This window comes from Macrobrachium rosenbergii, chromosome 53 (assembly GCF_040412425.1).
Source record: "Macrobrachium rosenbergii isolate ZJJX-2024 chromosome 53, ASM4041242v1, whole genome shotgun sequence".
In the NCBI taxonomy this organism is placed as follows: domain Eukaryota; kingdom Metazoa; phylum Arthropoda; class Malacostraca; order Decapoda; family Palaemonidae; genus Macrobrachium; species Macrobrachium rosenbergii.
The window spans coordinates 3,450,700-3,478,123 of record NC_089793.1 but is presented as its reverse complement, the minus strand read 5'-3'; the positions used below and the strand labels follow the sequence as shown (position 1 = coordinate 3,478,123).

General features: G+C 35.5%; 1 long non-coding RNA gene across 1 annotated transcript in view; it reads left to right on the top strand.

Moving 5' to 3' along the window:
* The window catches only part of LOC136834214 (uncharacterized), an 83,447-nt gene that overhangs the window by 5,181 nt on the left and 50,842 nt on the right, over positions 1 to 27,424 (top strand). The window contains exon 2 of the long non-coding RNA XR_010851689.1: positions 19,704 to 19,899. This is a non-coding gene — a long non-coding RNA (uncharacterized lncRNA). The remainder of the gene's footprint in view (positions 1 to 19,703; positions 19,900 to 27,424) is intronic.

Genomic DNA, 27,424 nt, shown 5'->3' with positions numbered 1-27,424 from the left:
GAAGAATTCAAGAAGTTAAGAGGGCATTGTATTATTAGAATTACATATATATATATATATATATATATATATATATATATATATATATATATATATATATATATATATATATATATATATAAAATTTATATATATACATACAGTGTATATGTTTGTTCATATAAAGTTCTTATTTCTTACTGTTACAGTTTTAAGTTGCAAGTTCATATTTTCCGTATTTTCTTTTAATCTCGCTTTGTTGTTTTACTTTAGGCTCTGGTGTCTTCAACTTATGTATATATATATATATATATATATATATATATATATATATATATAATATATATATATATATATATATATATATATATAATATATATATATATATATATATATATATATTTGTATAAATGAGTGTCTTTATTGTAATGCAACAGTATAATATGAGATAAAAACCCATAAAACACCCGAAATATATGGTTGAAACGTTCATACAGTGTTTTATGGGCCTTTTATCTTCATATATATATATATATGTATATAAATATGTAAATATATATATATATATATATATATATATATATATATATATATATATATATATATATATATATATATATATATACATATATATATATACACAATGTATTTTGAGGTGAAAACCCTAAATCATTCCCTTTAGCCTGAAATTACTGTGCTGCGTATTTCATCTCAAAAACAACTTTGACCGCACTCTACTCGTTCCAACAAGCAACAGTCTTAACGTCACAGATTCGGTGACCGTCCTTCGGTCATTTTTACAGAAATGCCATTGTAGTATGCCTATGACGTACGTAGGTCAGGTGCAATGCTCTCTACAGAACATTGCGCAAACTCTTTTCCTTATAAGATGGGCTTGGTTGAGAAATTCGAGATCTCTGCTTTTCGCGAACTTTCTTCCTTATAAGATGGGCTCGGTTGAGAAATTCGAGATCTCTGCTTTTCGCGAACTTTCTTCCTTATAAGATGGGCTCGGCTGAGAAATTTTGAGATTTTTGCTGCTTTTGTTTATTTCTGGTATCCAAAACTTGAGCGTGTTTAGAGAGACGCTGTGGTTTGTCAGGTTTGTATAAGAATGCAAGGTAGCTATCCTTTTCGGTGGAGCTTCGAAGAGCGCTGTCATGTTCGGGTTTGTACTGTACCCACCTGAATATAAGTACTAAAAGATTCAGTATATTAACGCAAAATAAAAATAAATTTTTTATTTTATGAAAGCCTCCCTGTAAGAAACAGTATATATATATATATATATATATATATATATATATATATATATATATATATATATATATATATATATATATATATATATATATATATATATATATATATATATATTTTACACACAAATTCAGACTAGTGATAAACAAATTACCGCAGGCGATCCGTTAACTTTGGGACGCAATTTCAGAACGGTTTGTTTCCTAAACGTCAATCTTAGGATGTTGACGTTTGGAAAACTGTAGTTAAGAGTTTCTGTGTAGTTCTGGTACTTGGGTGATTTAACAGCCGAGGGAACAAAAAAGGGCGTGAAAAAGTGAAATTGACGGCGTTACAACCGGTTGTGTCGGAGGAATGGTTTGTGTGGGTTTTCGGCGGTTCGGGTGTATCCTGTTCCATAGAAGAGCGGGTATTTTTCGTTAGTTTTTGTCCAGTTTTGTGCGTTTCTCCCATTTCTTCTTTATTTTTTGTCTATTTTTTCTTTTCGTTTCTCCATTTCTCATTGCTTGCAAGAATAGTGGGACGTAAAAGTGAAAGTGTCTTTCATTTCAGCATTGTAAGTAATGCGAAAGTCGCATTCATTTCAGCATAGGAACTTTATGCGAAGGTATTTAGTAACGCACGAACACAGCAATTTGTAATATACGCGAAAGGATTTAATTTTATTGAAGTTTGTTTTAGGCGACTTCATTTTCGCCATTCATTCAATTTAAATAGCGCGGGCCACCTGACGGCGTCACGCCTAAATTCACGAACGCCGCGAAAAGCTTCGCGCCAAAATCTTACATGGAGGGACTCGGATGTCCAAGCAGCCATTTTACCCCTTTCTGCCCACTTCGGCGGCGCCAGTCACCCATCTCTTGTCCGTGAGTGGATGCTTATCCTCCATTTTGTTTCCACATGACGCACCTGAACGTCCTTCATGTGTCCTATGGAAGGGAGGGAGGGAGGTGCCATAGAACGACGAGCACTTATCTTCAAGTGTTTGGAAACTTCGACAAGATGGCTGTCATTTCTCGGTAGGCCTATCGGCTGCGGTTGGCTGGCGCGCTCTGAATGTCAGCGAAGGAGAAATGAAACCATTGTTTCGACTTTGGGAATCGGTGGTGGAAATACCAGGGGAGCCTGGTAGACATTTGACATTCAAAGGCATGCTCGTAGGTCTGCGGTTGTGGCCGTAAGCCTTATTTATATGGATGTTTGTGGGGGCATTTCTATAGTCGTGTTGTGAACCTATCCCTACCCACCCTTGTTGTTGTATTATCAGCACCATTTTCATTTTTTTTAAGAGACCCAACTTTTTTCGCTCTCATTTGGTCATTACAGTTTTCTTTAATACTTTTTTTTTTTCCTTCCGTTTCATAGCTGTTGGCATGTGATAAGTCAGCCTTTAGTCGGTTGTTAATGACAAGTTTCACTAATGCTTCCTAGGGCAACTTATTAAATAGTCTGGGTGTCTTTTTATATTATTTATATTGCATTAATATTGCCAATGCTCCTATGTATATTTAATATTTCCGTAGGATGTCTTCTACATAATTAGACTTTTGTCCCTTATAGCGATGCACGGCAAAACATTTCATTTTCGATTTTTGATTTAAGAAGTAGAAAATGAAGTTCATGACGGGCGTAACTTTATCCGGAGTTGATTATTATTTTCACTGCCTTGATAATTAAACCTTGTCTCTTATAGATTTTCAGGATCCTAGTCTTGTGTTAACATAGTCCTGTTAAAGAACTTTCAACTTATCCTTATTTTAGTATTTCTGTATGAAGGCTGCCCTTGTTAGGAGGTGGTACCCTATTTTCAGATGCAGTACTTGATCAGCCGAGTTTCGATGTGCATCAATTAGCACTTTATTCTTTGTAATTCTGTCGTATTACTTTCTACCATTTAAATATTAATCTTTGTAGCTTGCTTTTTAACTCTGTAGATATACATTTCCTTTTAGTTTAGGCCCATTCCTGTTCAGACAACTGTTTATGTCTTATTATATGGCTACACTATTTAGGTCTCATTTTTAGCATTCCCCATAACTAGGTAGAACTGTGTATCACCATCTAAAAACCGTACACTTACCTTTGCGTTTCTTACTTCATAATTCATGATAATTCTGTTTTGCTTATACTAAATAATATAGGTTTTAGGCTTCTGCCTTGCGGTACTCCTCTCGACAGAGTTTCTTGCGAGAGATCTCCAGTGGGATAGCTCTAAGCCTATTCCAGTTCATTGTCTTCAGCGCCTAGTATCCATTTCAAGTTTTTTATCGTGAGCTCATCTACTTTAGCGCCGAAGATTCTAATGCTGCTCTTAGGTGTAGTTATATATATTATGTATGATGCATTCATCGTTTTATATATATTTCAGGTCTCATATAGATAAATAAATATATAAATGTAATGTATGAGAGCTACTAGAATTATATATATCCGTAATATACTGTGTATATATAGCCTATGTATGTATACATTATGTAAAAGAACGAAGACGGCAGGCGTGTTAGTCCAAGTGCAAGGTATAGAGAATAGGAGCAAGACCAAACATGATCTACGTATTACAAATTTATTCCGACACATTTCACATTCAGTTTTCCTGCTCTCTGTATATTTTGTTCTTTGGTTGACTCAGATGCCTTCTTTCTTATACAGTATATATATATACATATATATATATATATATATATATATATATATATATATATATATATATATATATATAGATATATATATATATATATATATATATATTTATATTTATATTTATATTTACACATATATATTATATATATACACTCATTTATATTACTACACCTAAGAGCAGCGTTAGAAACTTTAGCACTGTACATCACTGTACATGATCGTATTGTAAGTCTTGAAATGGATAGTAGGCGCTGAAAAAGTGAACTGGATTAGGCTAAGAATGATCCAACTGGGAATCTGTCTCAAAAACTCTGCCGAGAGGCGGGTCTGCACAGTTAAGAAAATATAAACTGGCAAATTGTCTAAAAAAATTAATATTACATGAAATAAAAACGAAGAGTGACGTGTAGGCATCACAAATATATTAAAACTCTACATAAAATTACACTGGAATTAAAGCACAGTTGACAAAAAAGATAAAATAGAAATTACAAACTTATGAAATATTGGTGGGGCCATAACAACCTACCATCACAACAAATGAACATAAACTAAAAATACATATATATATATATATATATATATATATATATATATATATATATATATATATATATATATATATATATATATATATATATATATATATATATATATATATAATATATAGCCTATGTATGTATATAGGCTATTTAAGAAAGGTACACAGGGGTGAAAGCATACTGGACGTTCAACTGTAGAAAAATTTGTGTGATGAGAAGAGACTAGAGAATAAGTAGCCTAATTCATTTGGTTTGGATTTTTGGTCCAAAATAATAAAATCGTCGTACTTAACAGGACTTTATGTCTTTTGGCATGTTGACGTATACTGGACTGTTCAGGATTGGATAGTGAACATCCATTACGAAAGCCAATTCCACTGTTGCAGCGTGTGTGCGCATTTACGATTTTACCAGGAAAACAGCCTGAGGTAAAGAAAGGTGGTAGATTATGTTTTGAACTAAGGGTACAAGTTGGAAGGGTAAGCTGAAGGATGTTAGGTACGTCTGGAAGCAGATGGAGGAGGAGGAGGAGGAGGTATGCTTGACCACTTCTTGGTACAACGCAGAAATAAAAATAGGAAATTGCTACAGCGGGAGAAGGAAAGCAGTGGACGCGAATGTGCTGTGCAGAAGATAGGCAGATGTGGTCGATAGAAAGATACACTGTAGCTCACACAGACAGGCTTTGGCAATGTAGAATTCAAACAAAAAAGTTACATAAAACTGGCTTTGTACTGTCATACTTACTTTTCTTTCAGCAAGTAAGGACATATTTATACATAGATAAACAGATATCACTAAAAAACTCACCCAACATTATTTCTTCACCTGTGGTTTTTGAGTGATATATAAATAACGTGACAGATTATAATCACAGGTATAGATGTAGATATGAGGCTCTAAAGCTAGTTTGCTTATGTCTATGGCTTGATTTGTTGAAAGATCAAGGCAAGATTGGAAGTTATACGAGAAGAGGTAATTGCAACCACTTAGAGAATGTTAGAGCACAGTATGTGATGAGAAAGCAACTGAGATTGTCTGAGTGACAATTTAGGAGACCCAAGAAAGGCAGCGAGAACCTTGCAGAAGTTATAAAGCAGGATGATTTTGCAAACAGCTGACGAAGTGATTGTGGAGCCTATGAAATGTAGTTGATCTGCTTGAGAAGTACAAGTGAAAGGGAATGCTTAGTAGTTGAATCTTCTGTGCAAGTAATTCTTGTGAAGATACAACTCAGGTGAATTGACCTTGTACAGAGATCAAACACGCAGGAGAAAAAGGTCAAGTATAATGTTTGGTAATAAGAAGAGGGAATGTAGCGGAGGGGTGAGTTTGAATGCCTTCATATTAAAGTAATGAAAAGTTCATGAGCGAAGAAGGAGGACCTTTCATGACACAAAGGAGTGCCATGGTTGCAAAGGGGCTTACTTGGGAGTATGGCACAGTATTATTAGTCTACCTTTGAAATGTTTACAGAAATATGCATTGTATTATCAAATGTTTTATTTTGGACTCGTCTTGCTATCTTATTTTTTATGTATGTAATACAATTTTGCACATTAAACTTAGCCTTGACTTCGTAACGTTGCATAGTTACCAAAGCTGGATAAGTTAAGATGCTAAATTCAGCAGTAACTTTCTAACTTTGCATAGTTACGAAGGTAGGACAATGTTAGATTAAGCTAAGTTAAGTTAGGTTTATAATGTGGTTACTGTGAAGCACACACCTCATATATATATATATATATATATATATATATATATATATATATATATATATATATATATATATATATATATATATATATATATATATATATATATATATATATCGTGTTAACTGTAAAGACATACCTCAGATATATATATATATATATATATATATATATATATATATATATATATATATATATATATATACTGTATATATGTGTATAAATATAAGCCAGAGATAATTTGATATCTTAGCCTTTTAGATAATACCTTTAGTTCACGAGTCAAATGTTATTCCAATAGCTGAAGTGCCGAGCATGTATAGTTATTCAAACTGCTGTCATAATGTACATTTTGAATAAAGTTAAGTTTTAAAACCCATTTGTATCAAACAGCATGTAAGTAGTTTTGTTCAAGTTATGCCTTCAAACAGAATTTCATTACTTTTGTGTAAGTCATGTCGTGCATATCAGAAATATGGAACAAAAGTTTAAAAAAGAATCCCAGTGACAAATCCTTCAATTTTTCACATTGTCCTTGAATTTTTGTCAAGACCACGTTGAAAAACTCTATGGTGTAGTTTACTCACCATTCAACTATAACTCTGCTTATAGAAATGCATGACTTTTTGAGTGTTTTTATACCTGTTTATCTAAATGCAGTTCTAAATTGCACATTTTATTTGTTTCAACGATTAATACTATCCAGTTAGCCCGGCTGTAGACAAAATTGTACACCTTTCCTAGACGTTTTTGAAACTATGCAAATACCACAGAATTTCATGTCCTGTATTGTGCAAGAAAGGAACACTCTTAACTTCTTGGTCATCTTTCTCCGACTTGCAAGTTTCTCTTAGGTTTTGTCAATGTTTACAGTTTTTGTCTTGACTAACATTAAATTTTGTTCCTTTAGGACCTAGGTTATAACTGGGCTTTTCAGCTCTCTTCATTACCAGCATCTTTCAGTTATTTTTTCTTCCTGTTGTGTGTGTATGAAGAGTTGTTCAGTATCTCAGCACTATTTTCCATAACTCTCTCCACGGCCTCCGGAGAGTTGTCTCCTCATCAATGCATAGGTCTGATTTAGAGATTTACTCATGCATCGTTTAGGTACCCCAAATTCTTAACAGTGCTCTAGTAATCCCAGTCTGACCATCTGTCTATCCACAGGTTTTGCACTTTGTCCTGATAAATTTTCTTGCATTTATGGCATTGTTTAAATTTGATACTTTGTTACATCATTAAGTCAGACACCATTTGGCTTTCATCCAGTTTATGATGTATTTCAGTGCCATGCTTAATCACTTGAAATACTGTCCTTCTATAGTGATGTATACTGTGTGTGTATATGTATACATGCATACACACACATATATATGTATATATACTGTATGTGTATGTGTTTAGGAACTAGGCAAAGTGTTTTCCTCTGGTGTACTGAGATGGATCTGCAAGACATAGCTTGGATTTTCCATTCTGATATATTATCAGAATAATTTACAAGGCTTTACACATTCTGTGAATTGACCATTCAGCCTACTCGCCTGTGTGACAGGTAACTGCAAGAGTTTGAGACACCCTGAAACTATACGTCTGAAGTGAACTGTAATATCAGAACCCCCTTCACACGAACGACTAAGCCAGGAACACAGACAGTAAAGGTACGGCCCTGGTGCTAAAGAAGCAGAGGCAATCAAGAGACAGACGGTTCTGTTATCCAAGCCATTGTTTTCCTTCTGGAAGGTGAAAGAGTACTCCTCTATTTCCACGTGCTGTACTCCTTGGCCCAGTGTACTCTTCATCCCATTAGGACCAAGAGTACGCAGGGTACACACCCTTTACTGGGTCGCAGAGTCCAGACCATTAGCACCCTCACAGACGACAACATCAACGAGCACCATCATCCAAACAAAGAAGACTCAGCATCGTTCCTTGGGATTCTTCTTCTTCTTCTTCTTCGTTCTCTTGAAGGATGACTTGTTGAACCTGGCCAGGAGGGGGTTTCAGAGGCTGCAATTAACTATAATTGACTGGGAGTAACCATTGTGCCAGCCTCGTCCTGGCTGACTTTGCATCGTCATCATTTTGCGGTTCCTTTACAAAAATAGCCAGAGAGTAGACGAGGGCGGTATTTTGGGACTGACTGGAGAGCATATCGACCCATTTAAAGCGGGAGAGAATGAAGTGTACTCTGTTTATGCTGGGCGTAATGAACGAATGGGAACCTTGATCAGCTCTAAGAAATTTTAGAAGTGCTGTAGTTAAAAGTGATGGGGCTGAACTCGATAGTGTTCCTAGAAAGAATAGAGAAAGCATGGAATGAAGAAAGATAATTTATACTCCCATAGGCACTGCGTTCCATAATAATGTACATTATATATATATATATATATATATATATATATATATATATATATATATATATATATATATATATATATATATATATATGTGTGTGTGTGTGTGTGTGTGTGTGTATAATGTCTTGTCTGGGGTTTCATTTACTGGAGCCAGATTTTCTCTTGTGATAGAAACGAGTTTAAAAAATGAAAATTTTATCATGGCCCTCTTTCAGCCTATAGCCTAATTCTTACATTCTCACCAGTGGAAATTTTCAATATATATAGTTATTAGGTTTTGATTATACATATGATTTAAGTCAGTGTCACAAAATATTAATTTGTTTAGTTCATTCCTTGCTGAATGTTGATCCATACTGAACAATGGCTGTAGTGAAGGCCTGGTGATTTCCTTCACTCAGGTTGAATGTTTTTCACTTGAATGTTTTTCACCTGAACGTTTCTGTTGAAAAAGGCTTTTTGTATTGTGACCATGAAATTCAAGTATCTTCCTATTTTTATTCATTAACTTAGTTGGGCTTGAATTTGGATATATAAGCATTACATTCTTCCTCGTCTGCTCCACTGGGAAAGAGCAGTTGCAGTGAACCCTGTCTATTTTTTCTGACGAAAATAGACATTTTTTTATATATATTTTTTATATATTCTGATAGGTCGTTTTAATGCTGGGGAGATGGACATTGGCAAGAAGCCCATGCGTAACTGCTTTTATCAAAAAGTAAATAACAGTTTTAATTAAGAAATATTTAACTTTTTAAAAAGACATTTAAATTTTTTATAATGAAACATTCAACTGTTTTTCGCAAGTAAGAAATATTCAACTGTTTATGTTAAGAAATATTAAACTGTTTTTATTAAAAATATTCAACATTTTAATAAAACATGTAATTGTTCACTATGACATATTCAACTATTTATGTTAAGAATTGTTTAACTGTTTTTATTAGGCATATTTAACTGTTTTTATTAAGAAGTATTTAACTTTTTAATGAGACATTTATTTTTTCATTATGAAATATTCAGCTGTTTATGTTAAGATATATTCAACTGCTTATGTTAAGAAATATTCAACTGCTTTGTTAAGAAATATTTAACTGTTTTTATGAAGAAATATTAAACTTTTTATTAGCAGAAAATACAAAGCTGTTAATCAGCATTATTTATTATGGTATGCTTTGCCCTGAACATTTCCGAATTTGTGGTTACTTTATTTGTAATGTTATACTTTTTATGCCTTGTTCGTAAAGGCGTCAGGTTTAGCGTGTAGCAGATACTGTCATTCGCAGGATATTCCCTCTCTTAGAAGGAAAATGTTATAGGTTGCCGATCTGAAAACTGTGAATTATATGGAAAATCTCTCTCTCTCTCTCTCTCTCTCTCTCTCTCTCTCTCTCTCTCTCTCTCTCTCTATGAAAACTGAATCTTGCTAATTTCTTTCTGGAGAAAACTGGTTCTTACTAGTTTTTAGTACTCTCTCTCTCTCTCTCTCTCTCTCTCTGGGAAAAACTGAATCTTGCTAGTTTTTAGTACTCTCTCTCTTTCTCTCTCTCTTATGGAAACTGAATCTGCTAGTTTTAGTACCGTACTCTCTCTCTCTCTCTCTCTCTCTCTCTCTTCTCTCTCTCTCTCTCTCTTTCTTTATGGAAAAACTGAATCTTGCTAGTTTTTAGTACTCTCTCTCTCTCTCTCTCTCTCTCTCTCTCTCTCTCTCTCTCTCTCTCTCTCTCTGGGAAAAAACTGAATCTTGCTAGTTTTAGTACAGTACTCTCTCTCTCTCTCTCTCTCTCTCTCTCCTCTCTCTCTCTCTCTCTCTTCTCTCTCTCTTTGGAAAACTGAATCTTGCTAGTTTTAGTACTCTCTCTCTCTCTCTCTCTCTCTCTCTCTCTCTCTGGGAAAACTGAATCTTGCTGGTTTTTAGTGTACCTCTCTCTCTCTCTCTCTCTCTCTCTCTCTCTGGAAAAAACTGAATCTCGCTAGTTTTTAGTACCGCCCTCTCTCTCTCTCTCTCTCTCTCTCTCTCTCTCTCTCTCTCTCTCTGGAAAACCATTCTCTTGCTGTTTTAATTCTCTCTCTCTAGCTTTCTCTCTCTCTCTCTCTCTCTCTCCTACTCTCTGGAAAACTATCTTGCTAGTTTTAGTACTCTCTCTCTCTCTCTCTCTCTCTCTCTCTCTCTCTCTCTCTCTCCTCTCTCTCTCTCCTGGAAAAAACTAAATCTTGCTAGCTTTTAGTACTCTCTCTCTCTCTCTCTCTCTCTCTCTCTCTCTCTCTCTCTCTCTCTCTCTCTCTCAACAAAATGCCGAACAGCTCGAATTCTAAAGCGGCTCTCGTTATTTGAGGGCTTAACCTCTTCCTTTATATTCTCACTCAATAATTTGCCACAGAAAAAGTATCGCTAGAAATACCGGCCTTAGTTGAGTTACCTGTCCGAGATAAGATTTTGACCTGACATACTACCCTTAAGAAATGCAATTTCACAGAATTACGAGCAATAACTGCCATGTTTACAAAGAGCTACGACGCTGAGAGCATACGCATTAAGTTGGGCTCAGTGTTCACATCAGTAAGGGCTACGTACAGCCCCGATCATTATAGCCTCGTTCCTCGCTGGGTTCTGCTTTCAACTCGAAGCATGACTCTCTCTGTTCTTAATAAAGCTATTTTTTTTTTAATAAAAACACGATCCTGTGTTGTTCCTGTGTTCTTTGAGAAGTTGATGTTTTTATTTGAAGGTTCCCATTCGGTGTCTTTAATATCTTTTCATCTAAATAGTTTACTGTATAAGTTGTTGATTGGTCAGTATGTTTTTTCGAGATTTTAACAGATCTGGAGCCCTAACGGATAGAGAAATGCATTTTTATTGCTACAAACTTCCCTCTCCATAAATATATAATTATATATATATATATATATATATATATATATATATATATATATAATAATATATATATACACACACATATACATACATACATACAGGTTGTGTTGCTGTAAATTAAAAGTTATGCTAATCGCCTGAAATAAGCATATCAAATCCAACGTTTTCTACATTAACCATATCTAAGCTACCCTAAGCTTAATTCATGGATTTTATGAATAGGTAAATAGTCTTTCTAAAATCTTAAGTTTATTTATGTACTTAACTGATTATTTTTCAAGTATGGTGTCTTTATTTGTTTATCCTTTTTGGAGGAGATTACTAGCCCCATAAGCTTTGTTTCCCCTCTGGATACATACAAGTACACCCGAAAATAAATAATAGGTATATATATATGTGTAGAGAGAAAAGAGCCATTCCTTTCCTTGTGTAGGGCTATCAAACCCCAGAAATAAACAATGTATATATATATATATATATATATATATATATATATATATATATATATATATATATATATATATATATATAGATAGAAGAGAGAGAGAGAGAGAGCGCCATTCCCTTTCTTGTATAGTAGGGGCTATCAAGTACACCCCAAAAATAAACAGTGGGGATATATATATATATATATATATATAGAAAGAGAGAGAGAGAGAGAGAGAACCATTCCCTTTCCTTGTGTAGGGGTTATCAAGTACATCCCAAAAATAAACATTGGGTATATCCGGGCAAATACCTCGCGCCTCAGACGTTCATAATAACTTCATGATCCCCTCGTCATCCAGCCTTTTGGCCCCCGGGTTGGATTCCAACCACTGCAAGTCATCGCGGGTTGTGTTTTGACCTCTTCCAGCGTTCCTTTCCAGCAGCATCAACAACATTGCCCGGAGTCGCGGGGCCTTCCAGGAAAGGTTCGCTCCTGGTCGGCATTCGGCTCCCACCTGTAATTAAAATCTGCAGGTCTGTGTTTATCGCGCCGTCAGTTGTTCGTATTTCATGTAAATGACTCATAGGAGCAGGGACCTACTTTTACCTTCCCGTAGGTTCCGAAGGCAGTGAACTTTCAAGGTTGGTTATTGGGAGGGTTTACGAGGAAAATGATAAGGGAGAAAAAATGGGCAGTTTTAGCTCAGTGTTTTTTTTTTTTTTTTTTTATCAGTTGCTACTGATAGTTTTTTTGGTAGCATAGGCATTTATGTAAATGACTTGCCTCTAATTTAAGAAGGCTTATTTTTGCAGTTATGAGTCAAATAGGTTGCAGTTCCATGGTCGAAGGAAATTTTTACTGCAAAGTTTTTTTTTTTCTTTTTTTATCAGTTGCTACTTATCTTTCTTTTTTATCAGTTGCTACCTATAAATATTTTTTTGTAGCAAAGGCATTTACTTAAATGACTTGCCTATAATTTTGGAAGTTTTTTTTTTGCAGTTGATGATTCAAATAGCTAATTCCATGGTCGAACATAGTTTTTACCGCCAAGTTTTTATTTTCGTCCTTTTTTTATCAGTTGCCACTGATAAATACTAGGTATTCAGTTAATGGCTTGCCTATAATTTTGAAAGGTTTATTTTTTGCAGTTGATGAGGCAAACAGCTAGTTCCAAGGTCGAAGATAATTTTTACCGCCAAGTTTTTATTTTCGTCTTTTTTTTATCAGTTGCTACTAATAAATACTTTTTTTGGTAGCATAGTTATTCAGTTAATGACTTGCCTGTAGTTTTGGAAGGATTCTTTTTTGCAGTTGATGAGGCAAATAGCTAGTTCCAAGGTCGAAGATAATTTTTACCGCCAAGTTTTTATTTTCGTCCTTTTTTTATCAGTTGCTACTGATAAATACTTTGGTTTTTAATACCATAGGCATCTACTTAAATGACTTGCCTATAATTTTGGAAAGTTTTTTTGCAGTTGATAAGGCAAATAGCTAGTAGTTCCAGGGTTGAAGATAATGAAGAGTCTCTTGAAGGGGTTAATTTTTGAATGGCAATTTGGTTTTTAAGTTATGTTTTTAGGCGATCTTCTAAAGTTTACAGGTGTCTTGAAAGGTTTCCCATTGTTGTATATGCGTATATGTCTCATCCGAAGCTTGGCTTGGGTATTTGAACGTCATATTTATGAAACTTGTTAAAGAATGGAATTGCTTTACTTCACGCCATTAATGCACTTAGCCTTGCAATAATGACGTCTATGCTTGATGTTTGTTAGCTTTGTTGAAGTTTTTGGAATGTTAAATGCTAAGTTTCAGTATTGTGTTGTTTATGGATGTAAGCATATCAGATCAATAGAATGCACTCACACAAAATAAATGCAATGGATAAAAAGTGTAATACATTTAAAAGTTAAAACTTATTAAATCATAACAAAAGTTAAAACTTATTAAATCATAACAGGTTTGTTATCTCTTCTTTTGCCGTTTGTCGTATATGGAATGACTTGTTACTGATTGAAATAAACATGTAAAACATGAAAGTAAACTAAATACATAATACAGTACAATAAATAAAAACAACTGGATGTGCTATACGATTAAAATAAAATGGAAAAGCTCATTGACACTCCAACAGATTGTAGAATCGTTTTGTTGACATGAACAATACTGATCTAGCTACATGGTATTTGTATTTGTTGAAAATCTTGAAAGAACAATACATTTCACTTTTCATTCATTCATATTTTTGTTAGTCTATAGTAATTACAGTTTGGTACACTTTGAGCTATTCATCTCTAAGCTAGGATAGCTTGAAAATATACAATATATTTTTTTTATGACAATTGTGTTTGGGATTATTATTGTTATATGAAGTGTGAAAAAAATGAAATTGCAGTACATTACACTTTTAATGCAATAATACATTTACAGTTTAGTATGAATCATTTCTCGGTTTGCAATATAGCTATCCAGTCTTTGCATCGCGTGTTCAGAGTATTTAGGGGAAAATAACTTTAAACTGTTGATATATTTAGTATGAAAGTATATTCTGTATTTCAGAGTACTTAAAGGAAAATAACTCTGTTGATATATTTAGTATGAAAGTATATTCTGTATTTTCAGAGTACTTAAAGGAAAATAACTCTGTTGATATATTTAGTATAAAGGTATCTTCTATATTTTCAGAGTACTCAAAGGAAAATAACTCTGTTGATATATTTAATATAAAGGTATCTTCTGTATTTTCAGAGTACGTTAGGGAAAATAACTCTTCAGAGCTGTTGATGTATTCTGTATGGATTGACTGTTAAATTACCTGTATAAAAATTTACATTGACTGTTAAATTTCCAGTATGAAAATTCACGGTGACTTAAATTACCAGCATAAAAATTTACATTGTTAAATTACCAGTATAAAAATTTACCGTGATTGTTAAATTACCAGTATAAAAATTTACCGTGATTGTTAAATTACCAGTATAATTTGTGTTTTTGTCTCAGTGTCAGCTTTGTTAACATTCACAGTAAAACTGGAACTTGTGTTTGTGTGTTTGGAATTCTCCTTTGTGTGTGTTTTGTGTTATATTTGTGTGGCATTCTTTGTGTGTGTTTTCTGTTGTTGTTTGCAGTATTTGTGTGGAATTCTTCTCTGTGTATTGTATGTTTCTGTTATGTGTGGCATTTGTGTGGAATTCTTCTCTGTTTGTTTGCCCGTGTTTGTGTTGTTTGTAGTATGTGTGTGTGTGTGTGTGTGTGTGTGTAGTTCTCCTTTGTGTGTATGTGTGTGTTTTTGTCCCTGTGTATTGTGGCTGCATCCTCACGTTTTCTCATGAGCTTTGACGAGTATGGCCACCTGATAAGATGCTCTCATACAATAAACCTTCAAGACATTATCCATCGAAACATCCCCCAGCCGCTGTGGTGGGTGTTGCGCCAGGACCCGCCATCCCATTGTTAAGGCGGACCAAGTAGAGAGAGAGAGAGAGAGAGTGGGAGAGAAAGAGAGAGACGGAGAGAGAGAGAGGGTGAGAAAGATTGCTCTTCATCCTTGCCATTACGAAACGCTGTGGTGCCTCTTTCAGGTGTCTATTTCGGTAAAAAAGGACTCCGTTCTGCGACATGGATAAGGACAGTCGTAAAAATATATCCCTTAATATTCCTTATACTCCTATTTAGTATGTGTGTGTGTGTGTGTGTGTGTGTGTTTGTATATATGTGTATATGTATATATATATATATATATATATATATATATATATATATATATATATATATATATATATATATATTTTTTTTACTAACAGGACCTCATTCAACATAATATGGACTGTTTGTCCAAGAAAGCTTGTAACTTTTTCTGAATAAATACTCCATTAGATACCATCCAGTTTGAATGAGGTCCTGTCAGTAATTCTACTAATGCACAGAACAATTGAGTATGTGATAAAGTTTATATATCTATATATTTGTATATCAAGTCGTTCTGATAAGGGTGGGGGTCTCCAAGGAAAGCAAAACAAAACTCAGCTGTCACGTTCAACCTTGAATTGTCTAATCAGTAAATTAATCAGGTGGGCAGTGAACTTCCACATCATCAGTCGCCTTCTGTACATGGAGAAGAGGGGTTCATTACCAATATTTTAGACCCCTTCATTCGCTGGGGCCCGGACTCTTGTCTTGTGGGCGATCTCGAGTTCCCTGGATGTTATCTCTCTCTCTCTCTCTCTCTCTCTCTCTCTCTCTCTCTCTCTCTCTCTCTCTCTCTCTCCTTCCTAAATCGAATTAGGCATATTTTTTTTTTTTTTTTCACCAACATATCCAACCAGCTCCCCACGGAAACAAGATACATATTTTTACCTGTGGTAACGTTCTACCTGAACTTCGTATCTCTTCCTTTCTCACCCTTTTCAACCCTTTTTTCTCTCTTTATTTGTTTGTTTGTTGATGTATTTAGTTTTGTGGTTCTTCATCTTTCTACTTGCCTCGTCGTCATCATCATCATCATCATCTCTTTCCATTTCATACACTTTGTTCGTTTTCCATTGACAGTTTTATCTACCTTCTGCCTATTTAAGTTTTCAGTTTCCCTAAAAAGGCTACGTCTTCCTTAGCTGTCCACACGAGGAAAAAATGAAATTCCCTTTCAAAACTAAAGCGATTTTCACAGTCATCCCTCGCTTAAGTTATTGGAGACTTTCAGCGTTAATTTTGCTTGTTTCATTTAAAGGCATTTTATCCTGTCTTAGAGGGAAAATATGTTTATCCTTCGTGTCCTCAGCATCTATTACCATGTATTGTATCTTTATATTGTAGTTGATGTATACCTTCGCTTTTCTGCAGATGTGAACGAAAGTCTTGTAGCAGTTCAGATTAACTTCTTTCTAGCTCCTCTTTTAAAATAAAGGCAATGTCTTGCTAAGGGCCATTTAGTCGCGGTGTACCATGCAGCCCCCAGTCACTGTGAGAGGCCTGTCTGTTTATTGTTTATACAATTTTTTTTTTCGTCGATAAGCCGTACTTCCTCGGTCTCAAGTTCAAAAACTAATTTTTCACTTTATCACCCAGCGCCAAAAAAGTAATGCTCCTAATCAGTTAATCGTAATTTTTTTGTTTTTGTCTAAATACAACTATAAAAAAATTTTTTTGTCATATATTTAAGCGTGTGCCCTGTAAGGAAGGAACTAACTGTAGCTGTATTGGATATTGGACTTCGATTTAGCAACTCCATCGATAACCCGAGTTAGGCTACTGTGACACCAATTTATGGAATTAAATCAAGTGCTTGTTTTTCGGACAGCGTCAGGATTTTGAGCAAAGGCATTTCATTTATTAGCTAAAAACCCATAGATTTGTAGTTCAATAATTTGTCTTAAGGCATTTCATATTTAGTAAAAAGTCGTAGATTTGTCGGTCAGTAATTTGGATTATACTTCAAAAATTCTGGAGAATTACTTACTCAACTGGTCAAGGGTTATTACGTGCAGCCTGGGAAGTACGAATCACCTTACATTGTCAGGAGGCAAAAAATAAAATTTACTTCTAGAGGATTTAGAGGACTTAGCCTAAGCAGCTGGTTGCAGTCATTATAGGAAAAACCAAGACAGCTGGGTCAGTTGCTATTTTTCAGGGAGAAATGCAAGAATTGAATTTATATATCAGTTACATTCATAACTGTCACGTAGGGTTTGATATATGAGCTTGAAAACTGAACTTGTGAACAAATGTCATGGTTGATTATAAAAGTAAGACAGTAATTACTGTGATAAATGATGTATCCGTAGTAAAATACTATGATGATGTTTCCGTAGGGTTAGGTACCAAAAATTTCCGCGGTGCACTGTGAGGCATTACTTGGAGGTTCTTTGCAAAGGTTTTCTTCGGCCCCTAGCTGCAACCCCTTTCATTCCTTTTACCGTACCTGTCTTCATATCTTTCTTCCATCTTCCTTTCCATTATCTCCTAACAATTGTTTCATCGTGCAACTGCAAGGATTTCCTCCTGTTGCGCCTTTGAAACCTTAAGTTTCAGTTTCTCTTTCAGCGCTGAATGACCTCATAGGTCCCAGCGCTTGGCCTTTGGCCTAAATTGTATATTCCAGTGTGTATTCCATTATGATGATGTTGCAGTTGTAGTCCTGTTTAGCGTGCAGTTTCACTGGACCTCCATGTTACTGGGCTGATTCAGTTGGAGTCGAAGCATCCTAGGAGGTTTGCCCCTAAAAAAAACTGGAAATCGTAACCCCAGCTTAAGTTCCATACTGACTAGCACCAGAACGATCGTTAAGATAGAGCTAATGTTCCCTGTATGTGTCTTCAACTTTCATTTCTCGTCCTCGACCTGTTACTCCAATCCTTCTCTTTCGTTTTCTCCCTTTTCGTCCCCATAGATTATGTCTTGTTTTCGTCCCCATAGATTATGTCTTGTGTTCGTTCCCATAGATTATGTCTTGTGTACCCATCACGGCCACAGGGAAAGCTCAGTGCCGTCCACGTCCTCAAAATGATGCATCTTAGGCTTCCTGGGTCTGTACTTACGGCATCGTAAATGACACGGACTGCAGCGGTGTAATCGCTGTGCTGAATCTCCATCGTTCCCTACACGGCCATAGGATACCCTTCGCGTGCGTGGACCATATGTACACCAATGAACGGGTTCACGGTAAATGCTTATTACGAAATAAGCTATGTACCGTACGTGCATTCGCACCCACTACCCTACATCGATGGGATCTTAGCGTGTGCGTGTACTGTGCTCTGTCCCCTCCTGGATCTGAAGGTGCGGAGGAATTCCATCCAGTTCTCAGCGCCCTGTCATTTGCTTGTGTTTACCAGTAATCATGATCCTTAGCCCTTCGGACCTTGATGGCTAATGAAGAGTCCCGCTTGAGATACCTTGTCGTACTCGCTTACTACTGACAAATCGGTCGAGTCTAAAAAAGCTTTCCTTTTGACTCGAGACTCTACCTGGCTGATAATCTCGGCAGGGCTGTAAAACGGCTTGATGGCTGATGCTGAATAATTGCAGTGCTGTAAAGCCACTTGGTGGCTGGTATTGATTAATTACAGTGCTATAAAGCCACTTGATGATGGCTGATGCTGGTTAATTGCATAGCTGTAAACCCACTTGATGGTTGATGCTGGGTAATTGCAGTGGTGTAGAATGATAATTGCAGTGATGTAAAACCACTTAATGACTGATGCTGAGTAATTGCAGTGCTATAAAACTGCATGATGGTTGACGCTGAATAATTGAACAGCTATAAAACGGAGTGCTGTAGCACTAAAGAGTACTTTGTCTGACGCTATTTAAAATAATGATAAAAGTGGTCCTGCAGTGGTAAAAAATACTGACCGATTTTGATTGACGTCAAGGTTAAAAGAAATTTGTGTTGTGTATGCGATTTTCAATCTTTAGGTGTTTCTTAAACCTTCATGAGAAGCGTCTGTAGTAATTAATGCAAAGTTTTCACGTTCAGATAGCTTTTCCTCTCTTGGAAGCTGGCCATTTGAAAACCATCCCCGTAGGGGGTTAGTGCCGTCAGTGCGCCTCCTCTTGCGGTGCACTGCAGGCATTACTTAAGGTTCTTTGCGGCGTGCATTCGGCCCCTAGCTGCAACCCCTTTCGTTCCTTTTACTGTACCTCCTTTCGTATTCCCTTCCTTCCATCTTACTTTCCACCCTCTCCTAACTATTGATTCTTAGTGCAACTGCGAGGTTTTCCTCCTGTTACACCTTTCAAACCTTTTACTGTCCATTTCTGTTTCAGCGCTGAATGACCTCCTAGGTCCCAGTGCTTGGCCTTTGGCCTAAATTCTGTATTCAATTCAATTTGAAACCCATGTTAAAATTAAAGAAATAATAATAATAATAAATAATAATAATAGTAAAGGTTTTTCATTACTTTCTTCAGGTAAAGTCGTTGAAGTCTCACAACAAATTGAGACTATGGACCACTGGTCCGTGTACCAGCTAATCACGATGGCTTCCAAACCACAAAGAGCAGGAAGCCAGCATTTAAGGGACTTTCCAAGCGCGTTCAAGTGTGGCAACCGAGACAGGCTGATAGGATTCAAGGTACCTGACGGGCGGTTTTCCACAACATGAAGGTACGTTTGATTCTAGGTTATTTTGGGGTTTTGATATAGGTATGTGTGGTGGGTTTACACCTCCCAGAGTGGTAGGTTCAGCTATGCGAGACATAATTTTTATATGTTTCAGTTGGTTGAAAGTGGTTTGTGGTGTACAGAATTTATAACCAGGTATGGTGTCAAAATTGAATGAAATGTGGGTGTACAATTCCGTAGACTTTTTCACTAGTCGGTTGTGTTCATGAATATTTTTTGAGAGCAGCAAAAAATAAAAAATTCTTTCAAATGTGCCGTTTTTGCCATGGAGAACATTGCAAAAAAATTCAGAGAAAACTTGATACTCATGTAAACGTATTATTATTATTATTATTATTATTATTATTATTATTATTATTATTATTATTATTATTATTATTATTATTAACACGGGATGATTTACACTATAGCTTCAAAAACCATTCCTTGTCACGGAACAATTTTTCATCGAAAACAAACCCACTTTGATGAAAAACTTGAAAAGGTGCATGCGAGTAAATTACACACAAAAAAACCAAAATGTTCTCAAAGACTTTTCAAAATTTTCTGCATGTACTTTTTCAAATTTGGATACCTGCAAGTGTCCCAACCGTAATAATCCCCGCAGGGGTTTATTGCCGTCGGTGCCTAGCTGCAACCCCTTTCATTCCTTTTACTGTACCTCCTTTCGTATTCTGTTTCTCCCATCTGACTTTCCACCCTCTCCTAACAATTGATTCATAGTCCTGTTACACCTTTCAAACCTTTCACTGTCAATTTCCGTTTCAGCGCTGAATGACCTCATAGGTCCCAGTGCTTGGCTTTTGGCCTGCCCTGAATTCTATATTCAGTTCAGTTCAAAACCCAACCGTAATATTTTTCCACGATCGTAAACAATTGCGCTGACGAGGTTTCAGCAGCTGTTATAGGCTCTCCATGAAGATTCAGATGTTTCAGTTATTTGACTGATTTATATGGACTGGCGCCACAACAAGCTTTTCAATTTGGTGCCTTCAGTATTAAATACAGAACAATACGCATGACTCGCTTTCTGTTATTCGACATAAATCATGATGGTGCTTCACTCTTCATCTCCCGCTGCTGTAAATTTTGACAATACTGAAGATGTTGATCATTCTCTTCTGTCACTCAGTCCCTAATATTGTCAGTCCATCTGTGATCACTGATAATATGTTGATTACTGGGTTTGAATGTAGGATCTTTATAGAGATGGTATCTCATGTTCTAATCAAGGGATACTTAAATTTGGTTTCATGCTCTAATCAAGGGAGACTTAAAATTATGTTAGAGTTACGCTTTGGTTGGTTGAATGAATCAGGTTTCTAAATGACAACGATCACAGTTTGATCAGTTGATGCCTGCCCAGAAGAAAGTGGATGTTGTAAAGATATTTTTTCTTCCTTCATTTTGAAATGGAGTTGAGATAAAGTTTCATTATATGTTTGTGGATTTTTGTGTAATATACGAAAAAATGAATGATTTAAAAATATAAAAAAAAACAGGCATTAACCTAAACGTTGCGATCGCTAAAAACAACAAGTAAAAAATGCGCCGAAGTTTCTTCAGACCAGTCGAGTTTTCTGTACAGCGTATAATGCTGTATGAGTCGCGGCCCATGAAACTTTCATCCACGGCCTGGTGGTGGCCTGCCCTATAGTGTTGTCAGACACACGATCATAGCTACCTTTAACCTTAAATTAAATAAATACTGAGACTGGGGGGCTGCAATTGGGTATGTTTGATGATTGGAGGGTGGATGATCAACATAACAATTTGCAGTCTTTTAGCCTCAGTAGTTTTTAAGATCTGAAGGCGGACAGAAAAAAGTGCGGACGGACAGACGAAAAGCCATCTCAATAGTTCTCTTTTACAGAAAAATAAAACTTATACAGAAAACTAAAAATTGCCTATCATGTAATCCGCTCTAGCCATATAATATCACTGAATTAAATAGGGTGTGTTTAATGCCTTGCGATACTCAAGTGGCTAATAGTATATTACTGGCCTCTGTCACTTGACTTTATTAAGCAGTGTGAGAACCTTAATAACAACGTGCTTGTTAGCCAGTTATGGCAAGAGTCAAGCAAGCAAGAAAGGTTCTTCCTGTAATTTTAAGTTCTGCGATTTTTTATGCGTGAATTTATAATTCAGTGTATTTGTAACGTGTCGCGATTTCCAGTGATGATGATGCCTTAATAAATTTATATATATACATATATATATAGTATATATATATATATATATATATATATGTATATATATATATATATATATATATATATATATATATATATGTTATATATATATATATATATATATATATAATTTATATGTAGGTATGATTGAATTATTATATATGTTATTCTTGGTTAACAAACATTCAGCTGAATGAGGTCGAAAAACCATAGCCGTAAATAAAAAGGAAAGAGCAAAGAATTATTGGAAATAAATATTACTTCTGTATGTACATATATATTATATATATACATGCATGCAGTATATATGTATACACACACACACACATATACACCTTCGCTTGTGGACACGCTTAATTCCTCCCCCAAAGTCCCATCACGAATCCTTTGCATTCGTCAGTCGTATGCCGAAATCGTATGCTCGCAAAAGATGCTTTGTACGGCACACTGCCATCCATCAAAGGTAACCATAGGGAGAGAGTGTCTATGTATTCTCCCCCCGGAGTCATTCCGAGAAAAAGGGAGCGAGTAGACCTGACTGGGCGGCTTTTTATGTGGCCGTCAAGTCAAGTCAGTCTGGCCGGAAAACCTTCTTCGGGCATCTGTTGCCCTTCACGTTCTGTTGTCGCGTGGTTGGAGAAGTCTCTGCGGACTGCACGTGGGGATTAAAGTTTTGTTCTCCTCAATTGGTTTACTTTTTATTTTTTATTTTCAATGTTTTATTTTTTACGTTTTTGAAAGATTTGGTGTTCGGGTTTTTTGGGGGATTTTGTCTGTTTTTTTTTTCAGAAATTTTTGTATTGTTGGTTTTTCAAAGAATTTTTATTTTAGTTTTCTTAGTGTTTCCAATTTTATTTAGGTTTATTACATAGTTTTATCATTTTTTGTATTCTTTCTAGAAAGGTTTTATATATTTTTTCATGAAATTTTTCGTTTTTAATAATCCCTCAGTGGATTTTTTTCTGAATTTTCTCCGTGTGTTCTTCATTTTTATTTCAGTAATTTTCTTTTATCATATTTTCAATTCATGTATATATAATCTATAAATTTTTAAAATCCAGTTAGCCACTTATTCGTTTTCGAGGTGTATTAAAAAATTGTTTTCAAGACGCATGTGTATAGTTTGGAACGTTTCCCTGTTTTCATAAGCAAATTTTCAGTGTTTATAGATTTTACATCTCACTCCCATTCTATATACTTTTTTGTTTTTTCAATAATATTATTTTACTCCCAATCTATAAAAGTTTTTGTTTTTTTAACATTATTTTACTCCCATTCGATAAACGGTTTTGTTTTTTAATAATAATATTTACTCCATTCTATAAAAGTTTTTGTTTGTTAATAATATTATTTTACTCCCATTCTATAAAAATTTTTATTTTTTAAATATTTTACTCCCATTCTATAAACGTTGTTATTTTTTTAAATAATATTATTTTGCTCTCGTTCTATAAACGCTTTTGTTTTTTAATAATATTTTACTCCCATTCCACAAACGTTTTTATTTTTTTATTTTACTTATTTTACTCCCATTCTATAAATTTTTTGTTTTTTAATATTATTTTACTCCCATTCTATAAACTTTTTTGTTTTTCAATAATATTTTACTCCCATTCTATAAACGTTTATATTTTTTAATAATATTATTTTACTCCCAGCCTATAAACGTTTTTTATAATATTATTTTACTCCTTTTCTACAAACGTTCTTATTTTTTAATGATATTGTTTTACTCCCATTCTATGAACGTTTTTGTTTTTTTAATATTTTTCTCTCATTCTATTAACGTTTTTATTTTTTTAATAATATTATTTTACTCCCATTGTATAAACGTTTTTGTGTTGTTTAATAATATTATTTTAAACTCCTGCTGCCTTGATTCAGTTCCATTTTGGTTCAGGTAGAAAGTAAAATGTGAACGGAGAAAAAAAAAATTCAAATTTCTCTATCTGGTAATAAGTGATAATTCGAAAATCATATTTTCATAAAAAAAAAAGAATAAACTGATAAATCCTACCTTCCCTCTTCTTCCAAGCTCCTCTGTTACATAGAGATGTCAGTGACCATGGTGGTTGCGACGCGCATTTGCAATATCGAATAGAGCATCGATCCTCGCCAGTTGTTATTGTATCCAATCGTTTCAGGATGAAGGAAAACTTTTTAGGATCTTTGACACCAAATGGACGAGTGACAAAAATAAACAAAAAGTTAAAGGAAGGTAAACTCTAGGATCTTTGGCACCAAATGGACGGCGTGACAAAAAGTTGAATGAAAAGAGAGAACATTTAGGGTAATTTATAACTTTTATGTCAAGCTTTTGGATAAGAGGTTATCGAGTTTATAGCTGTCTAATTTTAGTTCTTTGCATTTTAACAGCTGTCGCAAGTATTCTCGTTTGATTTCGGTAAGAGAGTTTTACCATTCGAAAATCAGTTTTTCCTTTTCCTTTGAATCGATGATATACATTCACAGTCACAATAAGCTAGCTTTTCCAGATGATTGCTACAAAAAACTTTTGGAATAACTGCAAATCATTTTTCTTTTTATTCCTTCTCTTCGGATTCGTAATGGAAGTCAGGTTGGAACTCTCTCTCTCTCTCTCTCTCTCTCTCTCTCTCTCTCTCTCTCTCTCTCTCTCTCTCTCTCTCTCTCTCATGATCATCACTTCTTTCACCCTTAATATTTTTTCTGCAAAGAGCTCACTTAATTTATCTGCTGCGACGATAATAGGCAGGTGTCTCGTCTGTTAATAGTAACGTAACCGTAATATAATCAACCGGTAATTTTAAATCCAAACTTCCTAATAAATTATTTGAACCGATAATGGCATTTGTCCCTGATAGTTGGTAGATAGTAATCATCAGTATCCTAATCCAATGAGGAGCTAAAAGAGGTAAATAAAGCTTCTCGTTTGTAAATAAGAAGGGATCCCTGAGATGGATTCCTTCTCCGAGGAACTTCCTGGAACGCAGGACGAGGATCCCTAGCAAGCCATGAACGTACCCTTCGGCTATGGACGAACTTTATGAGACTGACTATTCCCGTCTCCCGAAGGCTTTTTTGGGGTAGATTAGCAGCCTAGCTCCCGCTGCCGCAGTCCCCAGCCCACTTGAAGCCGCGTTGACAACGCCTGCTGAATGATGGCTTGTCATGCGTTCGGCAGTTCACGCAGCAACTAACAATGCGAGCGAGAGACAGATCAGAAAATGAAGCAATGAATACGTACGTATTCCTCGCGCGTCACAGGGGCTGCTGCTAACTCTCTCTCTCTCTCTCTCTCTCTCTCTCTCTCTCTCTCTCTCTCTCTCTCTCATTCTTTACTTAGTTACAACCTTGTCAGTCAGGAGGAGTCGAACTCATACTTGTCTCCTGTCATCTACAAGATCTTCCATAAGTATGACGTGCCGTCGGGACGTTGATGGCCGTGTTGGCTTATGGGGAGCAGAGTGGGTTCGGTTGTGGGGTGGTGGGGAGAATGGGAGGCAGGAGGAAGGATATATTAGTGAATGTCAATGGGATAGGTCTCTGGTGGTGTCTGGTTCCACAGTTGTTTGTAAAGGGGTATACAGTTTTGGCTCCACAGTCGTTTATACGAGGGTCCTATTTTGGTATATTGTGTTCAGTAATAAGGTAAGCGAGATGACAAATATATATGTATATACAGTACTTACACACACACACACACATATATATATATACACACACATCTAGAATCATTAACTTTCATTACTAATATACTCGTAAGCATTGGAATTGCGATATTTATCCCAGAAATGATACCACCTTGGAGGACAGATCAGTTGAGATAAGTGATTTCGAGTACTGGATTTTTTATGGTCTTTTGCATACCACACATCACCATCCAAGTATATTTACTTTTGTGTCTTTGGTGTGTATTACTGAAAGACGAAACTTTTCCAATTTCTTACAACTCCTTTGCTTAAAGGAACAACTTTGAAGGAAACGATGAATAACGACAGCTATTTGAGATATTAGCAGCACTGTAAGTGTATAGGTTGACATTATATTTACGAACAGTTCCAGTGTAAGTGTAAATGCTGCGTTTGTGTATACGTACTCATAGTCTTGTTGCTCTTGTCTGTACGATGTCGTTCTACCCAATAAGGAATTCTTTTTTTATATCATATTTTGATTTTAGACTGGCGAAAAAGTTGCAGAAATTCACTCTTGAGACGAAATACTCGATATTTAAAAAAAAAAATTATATTGTCCATATTTAACAAGGTCAAAGGGCCTCTCCCTTAACTTCGCCCATTCCAACTTCACTCTCCTTCCTATATATGGCTCTGGTGCCAGATGGAAAAACCAATCAATCAGCCTGCCTCGTCTTCGGAATTGACCGGAATAATCTAGCCCTCTCCCTCGGGTAGGCGCCTAATTTTATCTCGTGCTTCCTGGAAGTCGTGCACGCAGGCAGAATATACTCTTACGTGCGTTCCAGAAGTTAACCTAATATTATACTCGTGGGATATTGCTCCGTTACTCGTATCGGATGTTGGTATTTATCTCCGGTGCAACTGTCTCCTGACTTTTGTTTTTGTCACCTTAATGGTTGAAATCAGAATTTTGTCGCTTTGTCATTGTTGGCGGTGGAGTGTGTACAAAAAAATGGCATTCCGTGGTTACTGCGGGCTTTATTCGCTGCCGTAAGTTTTTGAAAGTTTGGCAACATTCAGAGTTTGAGTGTATATAAGAACGTGTTAATATTTTAAGTTAATTTAAGAGAGTATTAAAAGTTTGGTTTTATGCCGTAGTCATTTGATTTAGTGGTTTGATTCTGAGTTTGCACTGAAGTGTAAAAGCTTTATTTTTTTAGTAAAATAAAAAGCTGTTTTTATTAGAATATAAAATCTGTGTTTTTTAGTTAACTATAAAGGCTTTATTTTATTTAGTAAAATGTACAAGTTTGATATTGAAAGACTGGTTTCTCGTAAAATATCGAAAGCTCCGGTTTGTATTTAGATAATAAAAATTTGATTTAATGTAAGGATACATTGAAAGCCCGACCGTAAAAATGTCCAGCACAGACTGCTACGATGTCGATGCACATAATCATAGTCGAAGTAGCCGAGATATGATCGCATTCGGCAGCGCAGAATGGCGCGGTCGGTCGACTCCGTTTCCAGGAACATGAATAATGACTTGGACAAGGATCGCCGGCGAAGGACACCGCGAGTTGCCACGGTTAGCTTTAGCCGACGAAGAAAAAGCCAAGTGGTGGCCACGAAGTCGGCAGGGTTCTCGTTGCCACATTAGGTGAAAACCCTATTTTAACTTTGGCACGCCTAACG